The sequence below is a fragment of the Balaenoptera borealis genome, assembly GCF_965194805.1.
Source record: "Balaenoptera borealis genome assembly, chromosome: 15".
NCBI lineage: Eukaryota > Metazoa > Chordata > Mammalia > Artiodactyla > Balaenopteridae > Balaenoptera > Balaenoptera borealis.
Genome location: NC_138871.1, coordinates 9,843,747 through 9,863,122, shown reverse-complemented (window position 1 = coordinate 9,863,122; position 19,376 = coordinate 9,843,747). Strand labels below are relative to the sequence as shown.

General features: G+C 50.2%; 1 protein-coding gene across 2 annotated transcripts in view; it reads left to right on the top strand.

The window, feature by feature from the left end:
• The window catches only part of KCNIP3 (potassium voltage-gated channel interacting protein 3), an 88,593-nt gene that overhangs the window by 18,611 nt on the left and 50,606 nt on the right, over positions 1-19,376 (top strand). The gene's annotated exons all lie outside the window — the stretch shown is intronic.

Genomic DNA, 19,376 nt, shown 5'->3' with positions numbered 1-19,376 from the left:
GACCACCTAGAGGGGTGGGATAGGGAGGGTGGGAGGGAGACGCAAGAGGGAGGAGATATGGGGATATATGTATACGTATAGCTGATTCACTTTGTTATACAGCAGAAACTAACACAACATTGTAAAGCAATTATACTCCAATAAAGATGTTAAAAAAAAAAGAGTGGTAGTAGAAAGGTACGGGGATGAAAAGGTAAATTAGCTTGTCTATAATACATAAGGATATATAACTACATACTAAAAGATTTTTTTTAATTTAAAAAAATTTTATTTATTTATTTGGCTGCGTTGGGTCTTAGTTGTGGCACGCGGGATCTCCGTTGAGGCATGTGGGATCTTTTGTTGTGGCGCTCGTACTTCTCTCTAGGTGTGGCGTGAGGGTTTTCTCTCTCTAGTTGTGGCGCATGGGCTCTGTAGTTTGCAGCACGTGAGCTCTCTCATTGGGGCGCTTGTGGCGCGTGGGCTTAGTTGCTCCGAGGCACGTGGGATCTTAGCTCCCCGACCAGGGATCGAACCCACGTCCCCTGCATTGGAAGGTGGATTCTTTACCACTGGACCACCAGGGAAGTCCGTAACAGAATTTTAATGTGTTTGAAGCACCAAGATATACTCAACATCATGTTTCAAAGTGAGATGCCAGATCAGGTGCAAATTTTCAAGGATTTATCTGAAAACTGTATATGGCTTTTGAAGCTTTTACCCTTATCAAAAGTATAGAAAGTTGAATGGTTAGAGCCTCAAGGGAAGATGATTTGTGAAGAGGATTTCTCTGGAGAGTTCAGCCCCCCAGTGTGAAGGAGAGATGCTTCAGTTACCTTTTGTTACCTAACAAAATACCCCCAAATGTAGTGGCTTAAAACAACCACCATCTTTTTCTCCCTATTCTGTGGGTCAGGCATTTGGGCGGGCCCCCCTACCTTCCCCCGGGATGGTTCTTCTACTCCACATGGCATCAGTTGTGATTACTCACTTGCCTTTGCTTAGCTGGTGACTGGGCTGGGCTGGGAGGTTCAGGAAGGTTCCACCCACACGTCTGGTGCCTCAGTGCCTGTCTTTCTCCACGTGGCTGCTTGAGCATCCTCACAGCATGGTGGACTCAGGTACAAGACGGCTGACTTCCAGGAAGGGGTGTTCCAATAAGTAAGGCAGAGAGTTCTTGAGGCCGAGGCTCTAGAACTCACACAGCATCACTTCTGCTGCATGCTATTGGTCAAAACAATCATAGGCTCAGCCTAGTGGAGGAAAAATAGACTACTTTTCCGTGGAATTGCGGTATGAAATCTGTGGCCATTTTAATCCACCACAGGGCCCTCAGCTAAGAACCAACCCATGGTGGAGTGATCCAAACTCTCATTCTTGAGGGATCTGAGCCCTTGGTCATCCTACCTATAACTCCACCCCCCCCCCACTTTGATCCCTGTATTTGGCAATATGAATTGGTTGCGTGGTGAATTCACTAGGTCTGAGATATAGTTCCCATCCTCCACCCCATGTAGGGGTAACACCTTCTCCCCTGGATAATCAGCATCATTCATCCCAGCCAACGCCCTTTCATGTCAGTTGGCCTGAGTGGTGTGAGGAGCCCCGCATGGCCAGGTGACAGTCTCAGCTTCCAGTTCAGCAGATGCACTGGTGTCTCCCCTTTGGGGAAGCATTCTTCTTCTTCTTCTTCTTCTTCTTCTTCTTCTTCTTCTTCTTCTTCTTCTTCTTCTTCTTCTTCTTCTTCTTCTTTTTGGCCACGCAGTGCGGCATGCGGGATCTTAGTTCCCTGACCAGGGATCGAACCCACACCGCCTGCATTGGGAGCGCAGAGTCTTAACCACTGGACCGCCAGGGAAGTCCCAGCATTCTTCTTTAGGGATCTAAAACCTCTTATCCAGAGCCCAAAGTATTGGAGATGAGAAGCAAAAATGCTGCAAGTGTGTGTTGGGGGCTGGTGCTTCCCTTGGTTCTGGACCCATTCTCCTGGCTGGAGGAGTAGTAGCATATACGGTGGCACATCCAGGACAGCACCTGAATCTCACAACTGGCAGTGGAACCAGTGTACAGTGGGCTCTTTCACGGTTCTGGAAGTCCAACCGCTTCTGGGCATGGGGAATAGGGGGAGGCCCGTGGGTCTTGTAAGCACTGGCCTTTGGCCACAATTCTTTGCTGTAAACTGAGTCTTTGGGTCAGTAACAATGATGTGTGGGACACAGTGATGGGCCGTGTTGTTGGCAGAAGCAAGGTGGGCAGAAAGCGAGGTCTGTGTTCAGAATGAATGTCAATTCCAGAAAGAGTAAATGATGGTCCCTGCCAGGGTGGAGCTGACCTGCCACCTGGTGGCTGGATTGTCACCCTGCTGGCAGGCTGGGCACCCGACAACAGCTGTAGCCAGATCAGCCCGGTGAGGGGAAGTTCATTTCTTGGACCCATGAGTAATCTTAGTCCCCCATGGCCCTTTGTTCATGGCCAGGAATACGGTCTGACTGATGTGCACGGACAGGCCATCTCGTGCACCAGACTCTCAGCGCCTCCTCAGGCCTGGTTGCCCTTTGGACAACATCCACAAAGGGCTGTGACATCCTCACACCTCCTAGTCAGCACTCCTCCAGCCTTCTTCCCTCCACCTCCTTGACCCCTGAACGCATGCTTAGTACCCACCCCTGAGTCAATGTCAATCTGTACCTCGGGCCACCCCTCCTTCCAGACAAGCAGATGGACTCAGCGTTCTGCCCACCAGGAAGATTTCCCTTCTCCACTGCCCTTCCCCTCTGAGTGGGCTGCCAGGTCAACTTTGAGTTGGTGCCAGCATTTCTTGCAGCTCTGTCTATAAATTACATACACGTGCTTTTCCTCCTCAAACGGTCTCAGGGACTCCCCATGAGGCCACAGGTGTGGGTTGAGGGGAAGGTGGCGATGCAGCTGTTACCATGGGGGTCTGAGCCCCATGTATGAGCAGACACCTACCTGAGCCTTCTAGACCCCCGACCCTGAGCTTATACATAGCACCTGTGTGTGATGGTGGTGTGCTGTGCATGCCCCTTTAGAGCTGGGGGAGAGGTGGACACTCAGTTCCTGATGGGCAGCTCAGGTCTCAGGGTCACCTGGTGTCCCACAGTCAGGCCTTCCATCTCCCCGAGGGCCCAGGAGTGAGCCAGAAGTAGTGTCAAAAGAAGAAGAGATTTTTGCCAAAGAAAGCATGGCTTTGCTCAAAAGCAGAGGCTCCTATCGGGGCCTACCCTGGGCCCTGCAGAGCACCCTAACTTTCCACAGACACACTGTGCGCCATTGAATGTGCTGGGTCATCAGGCCCAAGGGGAGAGCTGCTTGTACGCAGCCTGGACCTGCTGCACAGCCTTTGCTTGTGCTTGGAGACAGTCTGGAGCAGCACAGCACCTGTGGTACACAAGAAGCCCCTTGTGTACGTCCTTTCACTGGCTAGGAGTGCAAGGTACAACAGTTGGTCTTTCACTTTGGAAGGAATGTTTTTACTTGCCTGCCAACAGAAACCCCAAACAACAGTGGCTTAATTTAGACAGAGGTATGTATCTCCTATCTGAGAAATCTGGGCTAGGCAGTGGCTGGCACTGGTTTAGCAGCTTGGGGATATCAGAGTCAAGGTCTTTGGGGTTTTTTGCTTCTTCCCTCACAGTTGCAAAGTTGTTGCTCTGGCTCCAGCCATCATGGCTTTGTTCCCGACAAGAGAAAGGAGAAATCAGGGGAAAGGAGGAAGTGGTAATGCCTACGTCAGGAAAGCAACACTCTCACAGAAATCTCTGGAAGATTTATGCTTACATTTTACTGGCTAGAACTGAGCCACCCTGACTGCAAGGAAGGCGGGGGATGGCGTTTTTTTTTCAAGCTGGGCACATTTCCACCCCCAACGAAATCTGAATTCTGTAGGTGAAAGAGCAGAGGAGAATGCTGCAGTGCTGTTCTCCACCACACGTACGTAGCTCATGGGGTTGTTTTGATGCCCAGAAGGGCCTCAGCGAGCTGCCTGCGCACACCGGGTGCTCCGAGAATGTGGGCTGTGGGTCTTCAGCAACGCCTGCTCCAGTCACATCCTTGGTTTTTCCTTATCCCCCTCAACACAGGGATCCCTTCCCATCTCCCCTTTCTCCACTCCACAGAGGCACCCGCCGGGCTGGGGGCTGGGGTCAGTGAGCAGAGGGCAGGGGTGAAGAGCTAGCCGAAGGCCAAGGCCCCACTCATCCCCCAGCTCTGCCCAGGGTCCTGGCCCCTGAGCCTCCTGGGCGGGGGTGGGGTGGGAGCAGGACTGTTCCCTTTCGGGCTGCACAGAAGCCCCGGGACCCGGACGAGGCCCCTTTGCAGTGAGATCACACCCTCAGCCGAAAATCACACCAGTGGCACCTCCCCCATTGCTGCTGGGAGCTCAAGAGCAGTGCCCACCCCCGCCCTCATGCCCTCCCAGCCCAGGAAGCTGCAGGAGCCCTTCTGCCTCCAGGGAGAGTGAGCACCGGGGTCCCGAGGAGCCAGGGGAGGGGCCGGCCCTGGGGCAGGTGCAGGGCTGACCCCAGCAGGGCACCGGCTGGCCCCCGGGGGCTCTGGGCTGGGCTGAGGGGCAGGCGGCCCTGGGAAAGGCCGAGAGAGGGCAGAGGGCAGGGACAGAGCTCGGAGGAGAGAAGGACAGGCCAGAGAGGCCGAGACACGGAGGGACAGGCTGAGACCCACAGCACTGGTACTGAGACTGAGCGACTGACCAGAGGCGGGAGAGAGAGAGAGTTCTAGAGGAAAGACTGAGTGCCAGGCTGGGGAGACGCAGGCAGAGGAGGCCCAGAGCAGGCTGGGGGGGCTGGTACTGTGGCTGGTTGGGCAGAGCGAGGGCAGGAGAAGGGCCCCTGGGCCAGGCCTGGTGAGGGCGGGGCGCGGCGAGGCCCCTGGCCCGGCCCAGGGCGCTGCCCTGAGGCTGCAGGTGTGCCAGCACGGCTGCAAGAGACACCTGGGCAACGTCATCAGCTTCTCCTTCCGCTTCATCTCTGGGAACCTGGCTCGAGGAGAGGACTGCTCTGGCAGGACTGCGGACAAGGGGGCAGGAAGGGGCAGGCTTGGGGTTTAAAACTGTGCCCACCTTGAATGGGGCAGGGGTGACGGGGGACAGCGGTCCTGAGAGGAGGACTGGAAGGGACGCCCAGCCCTAGAGTCCTGCGCTGTGACCGGTGGGCAGCGAGTGCCAAGGCGGGCCTCCCGCACCCGTGGGTCTGGGGAGGGCAAGCAGGTGGGAAGGGGTCTTCCTTCTCCAGGGCGCGCCAACTCAGGCACAGCGAGCATAGGCTGGGAGGGAGCTGGCGGCTCTCAGGCCAGGGGTCCTCTCCCCTCTTCCCTCCCTCACTAGGGACCCCTCTCCTCCCTCAGCAAAGACAGATATGACATCTGTAGCAAGGATTAAATAAAACGAGCAAGCGTGTAGAAAGGCCTGTGTCTAGAAAGTGCTCAATCAGTGATAGCCATCTTTCAAAATCTATAAAACCCACCAACGTGGAATTTCTAGCAGGGGCGCAGCGGGGGGCTCCCCTGGAGCCTGTGCTCTCAGACTCGGGCCTGCGGAGGAGCCCTGAGTGGGAGTGAGTCCAAGCAGGCTGGGTGGGTCCCACTGCCCCTCTGCCTCCCTGCCTGCCCCCCCACCCCGAGCCACGTGCTCAAGGGCGGAGCAGGACCTCGTCCCGGGCTGGGCCATGCGGACCATGCAGACCAGGCGCAGGGAGGGGGGCTCCTGCGTCTGGGGCCCTGCAGTTTCCTTGGCAGGACGCCCCAGGAAGGGGTGGTGTCAGGAGCTTCAGACCCTGGAAGGAGAGACCCTCAGCGGCTTGGGTCTTGTGTGTCCTTTTGTTCTATCCTGTTATTGGAGGGATGCGAAGGAAGCTAAAGAAATCACATGATTCCCTAAAGAGAAATCAAATTGAATCTCTAAAACATAAAGATGAGGCAGTGTAGACATGTGACATGTTGGCTTTTTAGCCAAAGCTGAAAGCTGCTCATGGACACTGAGGGACAAAGGGCCGAGGCCGAGCGGGGCTGGGCTGGAAAACCTGACCTTTGTGCCCTCTCCAGGGGCGGGTCCCCCATCTTGTTCCCTGCCCTGTCCCGAGTGCCTAGCACAGAGCTTGGTGCTTGCCTAGCACAGGCCCCAAATACTTGTCAAATTAATGAAGGCTATTTTAAGAAGGATCAAAATTAAAAATTGAGCATATAATCAATCATCTCAAAATCGGTCGAATAATAATGGTTTAAAACCCTCAAAAGCAATAATAAATCTCTAGGAATCAGAAGACAGGATTCTGATACAGTGATGGTTTGCAGAGGGAGCTCAGATGGGAATGTGAGTCTAAGGCAGAGGGGCAACCTCAGGGACCTCCGGGGGGCACTTGGACCACTGCCGCTGCTGGGAATGGGAGCCCAGGGTCACCCCAGGCTTTTCAAAAGAAGGGAAATCCCGTCTCTGCTCACCATGCCTCTAAGCCCTGCCTCCCAGCTGCTGAGAATTCCCCTCTCCAGGCTGTCATTTTGGGGGAGGATGGAACTTTGAAGATGGTGGTCCTTGAAGAGAGATGCCTGGGGGCTGGGCCCAGGGGCAGAGGGAGGTGCCTGGAGTCTCGAAGCCTCTGGCCATGATCCTTCTAGCTACTCCCACGTGCTCCTGCTGGCTGGTGATTTGGAGCATCTCTCCTGCCCACACTGAGCCCCCTCCTCATCTGTCCAACCCGGCAGGGGTGTAGGGAACGGCACCTGCTCCGCAGGGCGTCTGGAAGGGTCAGTGAGCGCCCTGGCTTAGTGGAGTTTCAATCCATGGGCGTCTTTACTGCTGGTAGCTTTATGCACCTTTTCTAAACCTTTTTACCCGTCTGATACCCCTGCAGGCTCATGGGTGCTTTCTCCTGCTCCCTCTGTCTCAGTCTTTCTAGAAAGGGAAGGAGGATACTGCAGGTCTGTGTCACCTAAGGGTGCAGTCTGCCTCCCGGGCCTCAGGTCCCTCATCTGACAACAATCACAAAGGCCTGGGCTTGCTGGTCCCCCTCTGAGCCCCTTCCAGCTCCGGGGAATGCTGGTTCCGGGATTCACAGGATGGCCAGGGTGGGAGGAGCTGCCTGGGAGCAGGAAGCGGGGAGGTGAGACGTGGGCGGCTGCTAAAGCACAAATACTTGACATCAACGTATGAAATAAGTTGGAGGAAGCGCAGCTCTTTGTCACCTCTGAGCCTTTCAGTTTACTCTGTGGAATTGCTCTTCCCGGCCCTTCAGATGAAATTCTGTGCACATCCTGTGGTCATCTTTCAGGTGTTAGCGGGTACTCAGGGAAGCCTTAGAGCTCCAGACCTTCATTCACCCCGGAATCCCTTCCCCCTGACTCGTTTCAGGCTTAAGGCTGGAGCAAGAGGGCAGGGCGTGGGCATCTCTGAGCATCTCTTCTCTTTCTCCACTCTGCTCCCACTGGGTGCCGGGGCCAGGCCAATGCCACCGCCCAGTGGTTGTTTATCACGCCCAACTGTTGAGACTTCCCCTCTCCAGGCAGTCTTTCTTGGAGGAGGATGGGCCCCCAGCTCTCTTCCACTGGGTCCAAGGGAGCCCTGCAGAAACACACCCTCTGCCTCCATGACTGCTGCTATGTGGGTATCCACGGCCCTCCCATCACCCTGGCTACTTCTGGCCAGTGTAGCCATGACCATCACCCTGACCTCTTCCAGGTGTGGGTCCGACCGACCTGGCCCTGCATCCCCCAGACTCCAGGGACACGTGCCCAGATCCCCACAGTCTTCTCAGAAGCCCCTCACTTGGACAGAGGACCAAAGCCCCCCTGTGGGAGGAGGAGGGGTGACACCCCAGCACACCAACCAGCCTTTCCAGAGACATTCCCTTCCTTTGCCTCTCCAACCTTTCTCTTCTCCGGGTGAGGAGGGGTGAGTCACAGAGTCAGTTTCTCAGTCCCCTAGTGTGACCTGCAGAGCTGGTCTTGGCCTTTGGACCTCTGCCCAAACTCAACAGGGAAAAATCACATTTAATACCTGGACATGAGACATGGAGTCCACACTAAGACGGGGAGAGCCCTGTCTTCTGGACCTCTCACCACACCCCTGCAGCAGGCCCGGGGCTTCCAGGGACAAGGCAGGTATGGGGCAGAGGCTGGGAGGGGCCAGGAGAGAGGGCTTGGGCTCCAGACTGAGATAGCAGAGACCCAAGGTTACAGACAAAGTTGGGCACAGCTGGCTTGAATTGTCAAAGCATCATTCTCGATGTGTTAAAAATATCATTCTCCTACAAATAGACAGCGTGTGTCAGGTTCTATTGAAGTCCTTAATGAGGCAACCAGCAGAGTGACAAAGCTGATGCAATAGAGAAAGAAACACAGGGAGTTCTAGAGAGGACGGAAATAAAAGGAACACGGAGGTATTACTGCTCAGGTATGAAACTAAGAAAGATCCAGGGCAGTGAAACCACCACCCTCTGCCACAGAGAAGAGGAAATCATCACATCTTATCAGCTTTACAGGCTTGTACAACGTCTGGGCCCTAATCAATTGCACTGCTTAGTTCTGCTGCCCTGGCCAGTCAGATGCCCTGGGCAGGCACTGGACAATGGCCCAGCAGGGCCCGGAAGATCATGCAATGCTCTTGGGCTTTATTTCCACATTTTAAAAACAATTTTTAAACAGCAAAGAATCTTAACTCTGCCACTCATAGCTCTTAAAGGGTAAAAGGTAAAAAACACACTAAACATTTCAAGGGAGTTCCCTGGTGGCCTAGTGGTTAGGATTCTGGGCTTTCACTGCCATGGCTCGGATTCAATCCCTGGTCAGGGAACTGAGACCCCACAAGTCCTGCGGTGCAGCCAAAAAAAATTTAAGAGTTTACTTGAATTGGGTAGCACCAAACCAAAGGTGGTTAGGAGTGTTCCACTGACAGGAGCTAATGGGGAGGTTTTTATAGAGAAGATGCAGAAGCAAAGCAAAGCAAGGAAATTGACTGGTCATAGCTTAAGCAGTTGTCTTATTTGGGAGAGCCTGTCTCTGATTAGTTGTTCATAAGTTGCATTTTCTCAGATTTAAGTGTGTTGACTCTGGCTTAGGTTTTGGTTTGTTTACATAAGCTACCAAGGCCTTAGAGGTACCTCAGTCCAACAGCCTCTTGTTTAAGTACTTTAACAATTCCTCCCTTTTGGTCATCCTCTCATGCATGAGAGACTGACCAACAATTTGGTATTACTGCCACTCTCCATCACCCTCAGGGGACTTATCTCATCGTGAAATTCATAGGTTATGATGTCGGGCCATGGGAGAATTGTTTTTGCTTTTCATCTCGTCCATCTTCTTCCTGTTTCTCCATCTTGTTCCTGTTTCTGACTTACTTCACTTAGTGTGATCATCTCTAGAGCCATCTATGTTGCCACAAAAGGCATTATTTCATTCTTTTTTATGGCTGAGTGGTATTCTATTTTTTATAGAGAGAGAGACCATCTGATGTACTGCTGATGGCTTCAAACTTGTATTTAAGACCCCTAAGAGAACATAGGCCCCCAGGGAGACTGCGGTGGTGACTGTCGGGGGGATAATACCAAGAGACTGAGTGTGCTGCTTAGCCAGGGTCCCCATGAACCAAACCAGTTGGTATCAAGTAAATCAAAGAATGCACCTGAAGAGGCATCAACCTTTTTTAACCAAGTGGCTTGTTTGCTAATTTCCTGTATTTGAGTTTCTACTATACCAGAGTTGTTGATCCAGGTACGGCAGGAGGTCATTGCAATGGCACAGACTGCTTGTTCAGCCAGCAAATAATCTAAAGCAGTTCTGTTATCTGAAACCATTTTATCAGCTCAGAATAACCCATAAGCCAAAGAGGCATATTTTCGGGTGGCATAGTTTGTTACCCTGTGTTCCTTGCCTTTGAAATTTCTCCAAGAAGTCTCACAGTCTAGAGTTCGAGTTGGTAGATGTCTCCGTCTCTCTGAACCAGTCTCTTAGTCCTGAGAGCAGGTCAGTTCAGTGAAACAGTTGAGTCTCATTTCAGGAAGAGGTGTTGCTGGTGGGTTTCCAAAATTAAGCCTATATGGTACAAGCAATCGTATTTAATAAGACGTGTTTCTATGGAAACAAAAGAAAAACAAAGGATAATGGTTGGAACAGGTTATGTATCAGTTTCTGAGTCCAGAGGACAGCCAGTCAAGAAGATTTCTGGATGTTGGGTTCCTAGATGTTGGGCTCGAAGCATCTTTTGTAGTTTGAATGTCTCTGGTGATATCACTGGATGTTCTAGTGAACTTTCTCAGTGGACCGCACAGCAACAGGCACAAAGTTTATCCATCCGTGAGCTGGTGTGATGATTTCTCTGAAGTTCGTATCAAGTCGTTCAGCTGTAGTTTGCAGGGCTTGGGGAAAAGGACTGTTTTTGTTCTCAGAGATTCTAAGTCGGAAAGGTGGAAGAAAATTGGAAACATTAGTTTGGAGAGTTGTAGCCAGATATTGGAGGAAACTAGAAGAATTTAGGATCCAGTGCAGTTTACAGGTAGATAACAAAACCTCAAGACAATGAATCTGACCTCCACAAGGGGGTGTTAAAGTTTTCTACAGAAACATAATTTTTCTCTCTACAATTACCCCTCTAATCACAATAAGATGAATTTCTTTTCAAAATAAGTCTAGTCTCATTAAATTTGGCCTGGTTATTTGCATAAGAGCAAATAATAGTGATTTGAATAGTGATTTTATGCCTATTCTTAAATATGATATTGCATTTAAAGCTTGGTGATACCTCGGGGCTTTATTGGCTCAACCCTAGTTTATTAAATTTTTAAAAGCCTCTTTAGTCTAAGAAGCCAAGTCAAGGACTTGTCCAATTTTGTCCTGTTACAAGGAGGACAGATTCTTATTGAATTTATGCAAATACATACATTGTCATAAAAAAATAAGAATATCCAATAAGAGTTTCTGAATTCTGCAGAGATCAGGTAGAGAGAAAAAGATAAATATATACCATTTTTGTTTACAAAAGTATACTTTACCAAATTGCTGTGATATAGATTACTTAAATGAAAGGAGAAAGGGGGTTCTTTAAATCTGAAAACAAACCATTGAAAAATCAGCAATGTTTCAAAGTCATAAAATTTATAATTATCCTCATCAGTTCATTCATTCTCATGTAATTAATTCCTTTCCTTTTATTTTCCATTATGGTTTACTACAGCATATTGAATACAGTTCCCTGTGCTATACAGTAGGACCTTATTTTTTATCCATCCTATATATAATAGTTTGCATCTACTAATTCCAAACTCCCAATCCATCCCTCCTCCACCCCACCTCCCTCTTGGCAACACAAGTCTGTTCTCTATGTCTGTGAGTCTGTTTCTGTTTCATAGAAAAATTTATTTGTGTCATATTTTAGATTCCACCTATAAGTAATATCATATGATATCTGTCTTTCTCTTTCTGACTTATTTCACTTAGTATGATAATCTCTAGGGCCATCTATGTTGCTGCAAATGGCATTATTTCATTCTTTTTTATGGTTCAGTAGTATTCTATTTCATATATATATATATATATATACCCCAATCTTCTTTATCCATTCATCTGTCAATGGACATTTAGGTTGTTTCCATGTCTTGGCTATTGTAAATAGTGCTGCGGCGAACATCGGGGTGCATGTATATTTTTGAATTAGACTTTTCTTCAGATATATGCCCAGGACTGGGATTGCTGGATCATATAGCAACTCGAGGAACCTCCATACTGTTTTCCATAGTGGCTACACCACTTTACGTTCCCACCAACACCATGTAACTAATTCTTGATTAGTACTTGACCTTGGGTCAGTAGTTTTGTGAATTCATCAGTTTCTCCATCAGAGTTCTGAAAATTCTGATTCAGTTCAGTGGTATGATCTTAAAGTTATCAGAAATCTGTACTTGTAAGAATTCTTTCCATGAATCTCTTTGAAGAGGAAGCACTTTTGCAAATGCATCAGAGTAAAGCCATAACTGTCTGTAAATGTCAAAAGACTTAAAAGTAGCCATGGCTAAATATCTGATGAGAGTTCATTCTAATGCAGTTAACAAGGAATTTTTATTGTTTCTGTGACATACAACATTTTAAGATAATAACTAGAATTATGATTACATTATGCCAGGACATATCAGATCTCTAGGAATTTTATACAATTTCTCATTCTAAAACGACCAGTTATTCTGCTTTAAAACAAAATAACTCTATTTTCCCTTAAAATTGCATTTGCACACTCCATACCTTTTCGTACCAAAACACATCCTACTTTTATTGTATACAGAGTCATTTTTTTATGACTTCTTGTAGTTTTGATTATATATATTGATTAGAATTCTTAACCCTTAGAAACCTTAATTTCTAGTGAAACCAAGAAATGAGCAATTGTGGACTATCTGTTACACCAGCATTCTGTACATTGGCAAACTTATCAATACATTTCATAATTTCTGGAAGCATATTCTTCCTCATAGTGAGATAAAATACTGAAACATTAATTACTGAAAATAGGTTTATCTACTTTTGGCTTCTTATTACAGAGGGACTAAAGATATTTGGGTCTATTAATAAACATGTTTTGTGTTTCAGTATTTTATCTTATTTGAAAATTGTTTGGAAAGGCAGTCTCGTAGATGCAGTCTTTTGACCCCCTCACTCAGCCGCATGAGAATGGGCCTTGGACCCAGAACACTTTTTTACCAGGAGATAAAGAGCTCACACAGCTTGTGCTGGGCTTTTCACCTTGTATGGGAATATCCCTCCTTGTTTAACCTGCTGAATATTCCTTTGTCTCTGCTTAAAGCGTGTGCATCCTATGGTAGCTGGCCGACCCACTGTTGTATCTGTCCTCTGCAGGGAGGGGACAGGGTTCTTCCATTGTGGCATGAGAGGAGTGCTCATAGGTCAGTTGCCCTGTATCAGCTGCCAGGAGAGACCTGCTGGCCATGGGGAACCAGTCTCCATTATCAGAATCTATCTTGCTTGGTCTCTTCTCTATGTAAGTAAAGCGTTCCATCCAGTGCTTGACTGTGCTGTTTTCCTTGGAGACGCCAATAGAAGAAGATGCAGTGGGCAGAAGTGTTTAGAATCCTTCCCTGGGATTGGAAACCAGCACTCTGTGCTCTTCTCCCTTGGGACTGGTAAAAAGAATAGGTGGGCTTTGAATTGCTTCTATAGCTGCTTTTTCTGTTCTTGTAAAGACGCAATTTGAAAGGCAAGAGCAGTCGTTTTCAGTTCCTCAAAGAACTGGGTTGCAGCCTAAATGATATCAAGGGCTGGACCCACCCATCCAATTTGCTTCTTTATATCAAGGAGATTTCCAGCTAAGATGGAAATTAAAAACGTTTCTATGTTCTAGATTTAGAGCTGTGTATCTTTGGAACGTTTTAACACATGGTTCCACAGAGGCTTCAGAATACTGTCTTTCCCTCTGGATACATAGTTCTATATTATTTTATTTTATTTTTATTTTTGGCTGCGTTGGGTCTTCGTTGCTGCGTGTAGGCTTTCTCTAGTTGCGGCAAGCGGGGGCTACTCTTCGTTGCGGTGCACAGGCTTCTCATTGCGGTGGCTTCTCTTGTTGCAGAGCACAGGCTCTAGGCGTGCGGGCTCAGTAGTTGTGGTGCACGGGCTTAGTTGCTCCGCAGCATGTGGGATCTTCCCGGACCAGGGCTTGTCCCCTGCATTGGCAGGTGGATTCTTAACCATTGCGCCACCAGGGAAGTCCCATAGTTCTATTTTAGCTTAGGAAAGAAGGCTTCAAAAAAGTTCCTATCAGGCTCTGAATATCAGTCTCCAATTCAGCCAACTTCTGACCATAGAGTTCCTCTTAAAGAAAAAAATCCTTTCCAATATCTTATCATCAGGTTTTAGCTGGGACAAACAGTAAATATTCCTGGCAGTATTGAACTCTTTAAAAGAGACAATTTTGATTCATTTAGTCTCAGAAACTTCTGTGTACCAATCAAAAATGCATCCCATATTTTGGGGGAAGTTTGGGGCTCCTTTAATCTCTAGGGCATCTCGTAAATGGATAAGCTTATCTAGTTAAAAGTTTCCCACTGCAACCACTGTGATTCAAGCTTATCTTTAGTTAGGTTAACCCACTTGTTCAGACAGACACAGGTTCTGGGCCTGTAATTTTTATACATATAGTTAGACCAGATAGGGGAGTCCCAGACTCTTTGGAATCGGAGGGACCCATTTTCTCCTTCCTCTCCTTTCCTTAAAACAAAATTTTGGGGTTTCCCTGGTGGCGCAGTGGTTGAGAGTCTGCCTGCCAATGCAGGGCACACGGGTTCGAGCCCTGGTCTGGGAGGATCCCACATGCCGCGGAGCAACTGGGCCCGTGAGCCACGATTGCTGAGCCTGCGCATGTGGAGCCTGTGCTCCACAACAAAAGAGGCCGCGACGGTGAGAGGCCTGTGCACCGCAATGAAGAGTGGCCCCCGCTTGCCACAACTAGAGAAAGCCCTCGCACAGAAACGAAGACCCAACACAGCCAAAAAAAAACAAAAAAACAAAAAACAAAAAACAAAATTTTGCTTTTCTGAGGCCTTAGTCCAGTTTAAGTTTGACCCATTCCAGTTTAAGTCAGAGAAACATTTATAATGTTTAAGATGGACCCAGTGCAACTCTGGACCCAGTCTGGTAATAGAAATGCTCAAAGTGAGAGAGCTCATAATGCAAAAACTGTGGAGCTCAGTTATCCAAGAGGGACTTACCCATGACCTTTAGGTGCATTGAGAAAGCAGTGAGTGCAAAGGGCTCAGCAGGTGGCTATGCCTGGTTGCATGTTGCTCCAGGGAGCCACTGGAGGGGGGGTCACCTTCATATCCCACTTTTGACACCAGAGCTGTTAAAAGGTAAACATAAGCACACTAAAATTTTCAATAGTTTATTTGAGCATACATTGATTTGAATCAGGCAGTGCCAAACCAAAGATGGTTGGGAGCACTCCACCGACGGGAGCTAGGGGAGTGGTTTTATAAAGAAGATGCAGAAACAAGACAAGGAAATTATTTGATTGGCTATAGCATAAGTGGTTGTCTTATTTGGGAAAGCCTAATTAGCTGTTTGTGATTGGTTGTTCTTAAATTTTATTTTCTCGAGTTTGAGTACATTGACTCTGGCTCAGGTTTTGGCTTGCTTCCGTAGGCTACCAAGGCATTAGAGCCACCTCAGTCCAATGGCCTCTTTGTTTAAATATTTAACATAGCTCTGCATGAAGCAAATTGCTTCTAACCTCTCTGAGCCTGTTTCCTCCCTCATCTGTAAAATGGTTACAAGAATAATGAGGTCATTAAGAAGACTGTTGTTGTCGGGACTTCCCTGGCAGTCCAGTGGTTAAGACTTCGCCTTCCAATGCAAGGGGTGTGGGTTCGATCCCTGGTCAGGGAGCTAAGATGCCACATGCCTCACAGCCAAAAAACCAAAACATAAAACAGAAGCAATATTGTAACAAATTCAATAAAGACTTTAAAAATGGTCCACATCAAAAAAAGAAATCTTAAAAAAAAAAAAATAAGAAGATTGTTGTCATATGCACACGAAAACCTCTACACCCGTGGCATGGCTGTTTACCTTCTCCACTGTGATACCGTGGTGGTCTCCTGTACTGGCTTACCTTATGTTGGTATGTGGCTTTGGGCAAGTTGTTTGGTCTCTCTGAGCCTCAATTTCCTCATCCATTGAATAGATACAATAGAGGGTGGTTTTGGGGATTCTACCAGAGTCTGTAAAGGGCTAGGGTAGTGCTATCCCTTGTGGTTTTAGAGGCGTCGCTGGTGATAATGGGGATTTACTGTGTGACCCTGAGCTGGAGTTCCCCCTTTTTCTGAGCCTCAGTTTCCCTATCTGTGAAATTAGAGCTGGAGAGGGCAATTTTCAAGGCCAAGAACCAGCTCTAAAATCTGTGATTTCTCCCCATCCCCTTTACCCAGGCACAGGGGCCTGGGAGCTTGGGATGTATTGGGTTGGCCAAAAAGTTCGTTCTGGCTTTTCTGTAACATCTTACGGAAAAACCTGAATGCACTTTTTGTCCAACCAAAATATTTGTGACTCCTGCCTTTACAGCCACTGCCCATTCCTGCCTCTTCCTGGCTTCTCCTTAGATGCTCCTTCTGGGTCCTGAGAGACTCTGTGCCCTTCCAGCATTCAGAACGCCTCCCAAACCTCTCCCCGGGGCCTTGCTAACAAGATTAAGTTCATTAAAAGTCAACCTTGAGCACCTTGACTCTCTTCCTCAGCGTTAGCAGGGAGGTTGGCGTTCTCCAGACGGATATAATGGGCTGCTGTAGTCTCCACTTCTGCTCCGGCCTCTGCCCACCTGGCCTCCCCCACTGCCTGCCTCCAAATGGCCATATCAAAATAGGCAGGAGGGGGTGGATGGGGATGCAGAGGAAGGGGTCACTGGGCACTGACTGGAAGGGTGGACAGGGGGACCCTTAGAAAGGTGTTTGGGGGCCACCCGCCCAGACACAGGGGCCCAATGGTCCTGTGTCCGCATGGTGTGTGTACTGGGGGGGGTGGGCCTGCAGCTGTGGGAGCCAATTCCCTGCCCTCTGGGGTGGAGGAAGATTGGGGGTTATTTGGGGTGGTGGGGAGCGAAAACAATAGCTTCCAGATGCTCCAGGATGGGAGGAAACGTTTGTGCTGCACTTGGGGAGGCTCAGGGAAAAGGCAGAACCCTGGTGACCAGGTGGTTGGAGTTCCCGGGCGGACGCTTACAGGCTGGCGAGCCTGGTGCCCACTGGCCTGGCCACCACTGACCATCACTGCCTGCCTCACTCCTTTCCTGCCAGTCTCTCTTGATAGGCATTCCCCCATGTGCCCACCAGGGGGCAGGGACCAGCATGTCCACCATGCAGGACTATTTTAATCTTAAATCACCAGCTCTGCATTTTCTGCCACCAACCTGCCCATCCACCCCGCATCTTCACACCTTTGGGGCTTAGGGACAGAGGGATCTGGGCTTCCCGGGCTGTCACCTCTCTTCCAGGACACATCCTGTCTCCTGATGCCCTGAGCTAAGCCCAGGGCTGGCTGGGGATCCTCTCCCCAACAGGCCTCCCCTCCCCGCTGCTGCCCATGAAGTCACGGAGCCGGGGTGTGCGTGGGTGGCAGTGCTACCTTCTCAGGTCACCTCCAGAGGCCTCAGGAGGGCAGGGTGAATCATAGGGTGTCAAAAAGCAGATCTTCTTTAGCTGTCCTCCTCCTGTGGATAAGGGACCGGGCTCGGACAGGAGCCATGGGTTTGTGCCAGATGTGGAGTGGGGGGAGCCTACAAGGAGCTGCCAGGAACGCTTCCCAAGATGGACAGACCAGGCTCCTGACGGCCAGTCCGTAGGCTGGTGTGGGTCTCCAAGGTGAAATTCAGAAAGACGGGCAGTGAACTGTCAGTAAACTAAACGATTTCCCTTCTGGTGTTTCACATCTTCATTCTCTTTTGAAATAATGCTGAAGGTAGAGAGTAGTTAGGGTTTTTAAAAATATGTTTGTTTTTCATGCCCTTGCATTGCAAAATAAAAGACACAACACTGTTATGGCCTCTTCCCCATTTGGAGGGAAATATGAGGGGTCTGTATCCCTGCCTGGCTGAGGCTGGGCTGGGAGGTGGAAAGGGGGCTCCAGTGATAGGAGTGGCAGGCAGCGGCCAGGGGCGAGGTGGGGAGGGCAGGTGTGCTGGCTGCGCCTCCCTGCAGAGTAGGGTGCAGCCGTGTTGGGGGGTCCACAGGCCTGGGCCCCCCACTCTGGTGACCAAGAGCTGTCCCTCCCAGAGAAGGACAAGCTTAGGATCGGTCCTGAGCAGTGACCAGAATCCTGGGACTGGGGAGGGGAGTGACAGATGCCACACAGGCCTTGGAACAGAGCACAGCCAAGAGTAGGTGAATGAATGAGGGAGTGAGGCAGGGAAAGGAAGGAAGGAGAAACCGAGGAAGCAGTCGTCCAGAGGATTGACCCAGCACAGCCCAGCAGGAGGGAAAAGCTAGCCTCGCACCATCTCCAAGTTTGCAAAAGAAAAGAGAAAGAGAGCAGTGAGAGGGTTAGTAGAAACTCATGAGCCATGGGCAGCCCCGGGGTCTGGCTGAGAGCGGGGCGATTGCAAGCGGGGCCCCCCAGCCAGAGGGGAGGCTCACAGGGCAAGGCCACCACGTCCCCTCCCCACCCCCAAACAGAGGGGCTGCCCCCAGAGGGGAGGGAGGAGCCAGGGCGGGGACAGGTCAGGGGTGGATGGAGAGGCTGGGAGCATTGGGCTGGAGTGTGAGGGTTTGGGGAGAGCAGGTCCCCTGCCAGCTCTGCCCCATCAGCCAGTAACCCCTGCAGATCAGTTCACCACTGTGAGCCTCTGGCCGCACTTGTGAAGGTGGGGAAAGCACCTGAGGTTAGCTGCCCATTCCTCTCTGCCTCTTCTCAGTTCCGCTGCTCCTGCCAGAGGTCTCTCCCTGGAGGTGGCCCCCGCAGGCACGCTCCACCCAGTAAGCAGCCGGAGGCAGCTTTGCAAACTGAAATAAGTCACTGTCTTGCCAAAACCCCCTGGTGGTTTCCCTCGAACCTTGGATAAGTTCTGGCCCCACCGCCCTGCTCTTCCCCGGGGGGGGGATGTGAGCCCGTGCCATCCTCTTGGCCTTTCTCCCCCTTCGAATGTCAGCTCCTCCAAGGACTTGCCCTGTCACATCACCACCATGCCCGGCACATACCAGGTGCCTGATCAAGTGGCATTTGCAAAGCTCACTCTCCCTTTTGGGGCTTCAAGCCAGGCTCTGTTCACTAGATCTAGAGCTAGACGCAGATCTAGGAGGCTGCTCACCCCGTTCAGTTCTGGGGACCCTGCGTCAACTAGCCAAGGCCAGACGTCCTGCCGCTCAGACTACGCGGCTGCCTATGTGTTACGCTAACCACGTCCACTGCATCTCTGGCCATTGATTGCCACCGCTTGGCTCTGCCACCCAGGATCCTAATGGCCCCATTGCTTTCAGGGATCCCAGTTCAGTGACTCTGAGGTGACAGGCAGGCCCCCTGCTGGCTCTTTCAGGAAACGTGCCTGCACACGCACACACACACATAAACACTCACGCCTCCTGGTACACTGGAAAGCAGGGGGCATTGTTTCATTTACAGCCACAGTCTGTGCGGCTTTGAGCACCTGCTGTGGGCCTGAGCAAGGGGCCGTCCCAGGTGAAGAGGGGACCGGAGTGGTCAGGTGCTGGTGCCCGCGCCTTTGCCCTCAGCTCGTCCTCACGCTGATCCTGCAAGGTGGGCCTCGCCGTCACCCTCGCCTTCCAGGAGTGCCTGAGGTTGACAGAGGGAAATATCCGTCCATCCGTCCAGTGCACACCTATGAAGCACCTACTGCACCTGGCACAGAGCAGGGCTTGCGGACAGCT